Source organism: Otolemur garnettii, unplaced genomic scaffold (assembly GCF_000181295.1).
Source record: "Otolemur garnettii isolate 467f Iridium unplaced genomic scaffold, OtoGar3 scaffold00032, whole genome shotgun sequence".
NCBI lineage: Eukaryota > Metazoa > Chordata > Mammalia > Primates > Galagidae > Otolemur > Otolemur garnettii.
Window position 1 is genome coordinate 4,753,432 of NW_003852427.1, and position 3,428 is coordinate 4,756,859.

At 46.5% G+C, this 3,428-nt stretch overlaps 1 pseudogene; it reads right to left on the minus strand.

Annotated features, from left to right (window-relative positions):
* Window positions 1–1,884: 1,884 nt before the first annotated feature.
* Window positions 1,885–2,089, minus strand: LOC111725158 (annotated as a pseudogene).
* Between the last annotated feature and the right edge of the window lie 1,339 nt (window positions 2,090–3,428).

A 3,428-nucleotide genomic window follows, 5' to 3' on the forward strand; every position in this document is an offset into this window, starting at 1 on the left:
CAGGAGACTCGCTTGAGCCCAGGAGTTGGAGGTTGCTGTGAGCAGTGAAGCCATAGCACTCTACCCAGGGGGACAGCTTGAGGCTCTGTCTCAAAAAGAAAAAAGAAATATTTTAATTTAAAAAATAAGGTAAATAATCTTATAAGTCTACAGTCCCTTATCTGGAACCCTTGGGTGTGTTTGGGAATTGGGAATTCAAGGAATGTCAGAAGGTATCGTGTGTATTGTGCCACACTCTCCCAGCAGAGTCTGTGATAAAACATGCAAATATTTCTGCACAAGTAGGTTAAATAAAACCATAGTCAGCCTTCAGTCCATTTGGTTTAGTTGAAGTTTTGCTACCAAATGTGTTTTGCCATTTATTTCTTTTTAAACTTTCATTTTTCAATTTTTTTTTTTTTGAGACAGAGTCTCACTATGTCACCCTCAGTAGAATGCCATGGCGTCACAGCTCATGGCAACCTCAAACTCTTGGGCTTAAGAGATTCTCTTGCCCCAGCCTCCCAAACAGCTGGGACTACAGGCACCCACCACAACACTCAGCTATTTTTTGTTGCAGTTGTTGTTGTTTAGCAGGCCCAGGCCGGGTTCGAACCTGCCAGCCTCGGTGCATGGGACTAGTGCCGTAACCACAGTGCAATAGGTGCTGAGCCATTTTTCAAATATTTTTGAATTTCATAATTGTGATTAAGGAAATATGGACTTTCTTTCATACTATTCTATTATAAACTGTGGTAGTATTCTATGCACACAGTGGTTCAATACTAAAGAGCTTCTTTATTATTTTTTTGGTATCCACATAGTATTGCATTTGATACATATACCATCATTAATTTAGCCTGTTAGTGGACATTTGAATTGTCTCTAATCTTCTCAATTGCATCAGTGCTGCCATGCATAACATTATACACTCAGTTAGCACCTGTGCAAGCGTATCTGTAGGACAAATGCCTAACAGTGGAACTGCAGGGGCAATTAATAATAATGATAGTTAACACTGATAGAGCTGGAAACTGCTGTAAGTGCTCTACAATAATTAATGCATTCTTAATCCTTGAAATAATCTCCAGAGGGAAGCGCTATTGTCATCCCATTTTGTAGATGAGAAAAATGGAGGCCCAGAGAAGTAAAATGACTTACCGAGATGGAATTCAAACCAAGGTGTTCTGACTCATTCAGTGCCCTTAACCATTGCATTCTATTGCCTTTTGAAGGTCGTGGGAATTTGTAACTTAGAGAGACATTGCCAAAGTGTCCTCCCCACGGTTTTACCAATTCACATTCTCACCCACAGCCTGTGAGCATACTTGTTTCCCTGCCAACACTGTGCTGAATCAAACTTTTTGATCTTTGCCAATCTGATAGATGAAAATGGTATCCTGGTGTAGTTTTGGCTTGAATTTCATTCACTGTGAGTCAGGTTGCGTGTCTTTTCATCTAAGGGCCGTTTGTGAGCTCCATCTATAAACTGCCCACTTATCTCTTTTGCTCATTTTTCTGTTTGGTTATGTCTGTGACTTGTATTGAACTTTTTAACCTTCTTTGACGATAAGCTGTTGGTGATCCAAGAGGTGCAGATCTTTGCCCAGCCGGCCATTTCTCTTTTGATTTTGGTCGTGGTGGGTTTTAGGTGGAGTACTATGAGGAAGGAAGGAAGGCTTCAGTGCTGGGAAGTGGAGGGATAGGACGGAACGGATGGGGAGAGGTACCTCTGTTTAGGGAGGGGGAGGTGATAGAGAGAGTAAAGAGGGCCCCTGTGGAGACAGGCACACAGATGTGGCTCACTTAGCCTGGAGCCTGGGAGAATGGGGGACTCCAAGACAGCCACGAAGATGCATTGCTCAGATGCATCGCTCTAAGACAGGTGTCCTCAAACTTTTTTTTTCCTGCGTTCTCTCCCTCTTACTCCCCCAAAGGGAGAGAAGAGCAATCATCAATGGTAAATGGCAGTTGCACAAAAGCAACACCAAGAGCCGGCTTCAGGCTCAGGAGAGAACGCTGCGCCTCCTCGTGGTTTCCGGTGCTCTACACGTTCAGAGAGACTTCTCTAGTAACCAACTATAGAAATGATCCATGAAAGTATAGTCTTGGTCCTCAGACTTTTTAAACAGGGGGCCAGTTCACTGTACCTCAGACCGTTGGAGGGCCGAACTACGGGCCCCAGGTCGAGTCGGCTGCTAAGCAGGACAGGCAGTGGTGGCAAAAACACCCGGCGGGCCAGATAAATGTCCTAGGCGGGCTGCATGTGGCCCGCGGGCCGTAGTTTAAGGACACCTGCCCTCAGATGTGTCCAACAGAAGAAGCATTGCTCCAGGAAAGGCTTGCCCCGCTGCGAGGCTATGCGTACAGCTGTCGGCTCCCACAGGGTTCACTCAGCTTTCAGACCAGGCTTATGGTCTTCTTGGGGAGGCTCTGGCCAGTGACTGAGCAAGGTGGTGGTACAAGGGGCCAGCCATTTCCACCTCAATGAGAGTCCTCTAATGGACAACCCTTGTTTGAGTTCAGTGACTGGCAGAGACTGGCAGATCCTCCTGCCCTCTTTCATTCACAGGTGTTACCCCCGTGGGCCATAAGTCTTCCTTTATTCTCCTCTCCATCGGAACATCAGCTTCCTGGAAAACCTAAGCTGCCCAGATTCCTAAATTCCTTTTGTAAAAATTGACCAAAAAACTTTTTTTTTTTTGAGACAGAGTTTCATTTTGTCACCCTTGGTAGAGTGCCATAGCATCGTAGCTCACAGAAACCTCAAACTCTTGGGTTCAAGCAATTCACTTCCTTCAGCCTCCCACGTACCTGGGACTCTAGGCACCTGCCACAAGACTCAGCTATTCTTAGAGAAAGGGTCTAGCTCTTGCTCAGGCTGGTCTGGAACCTATGAGCTCAGGGCAATCCACATGCCTTGGTCTCTCAGAGTGCTAGGATTACAGGTGTGAGCCACTGCGAACATTTTTTTTAAATCACTGAAATATATTTCATATTGTGTGAATCTAAACATTTTTCTGTTTGTTTTCTATCTGGTGGTGACTATGAATGCATCTTTTGGCTTTGACATAAGGTGAAAATATTGACCTGTGTTAAGGCAGTTGAGGGTGGTCCTCCCAGCACCTGAGGAGAGTCTGATCTCAGCTCTGAGCCTGGCAGAACAATGTGGAATGCGCTGTTGGCACTAGAGTGCCTGGCTGGGCCGGCCTGGGGCCTCGGGAAGCATTCCTGAGTAAGCCGTGTGGGAGCACCTTCATCGCAGGTGCTGGGCCTAAGAACATGCCACACAGGGCGTGGGGTCAGAAACACCTTCTTTGGCAGCCCTTGGTGGACCTGACAGAGGCCACCACTCATCTGCAGTCACTCTCTGCCTGGCCCTCTCTCCCAGGTCCTGCTGTAGTGTCCTGACTGGTCTCCTGCCCTTTGCATGTTGCCGGAACGATCTC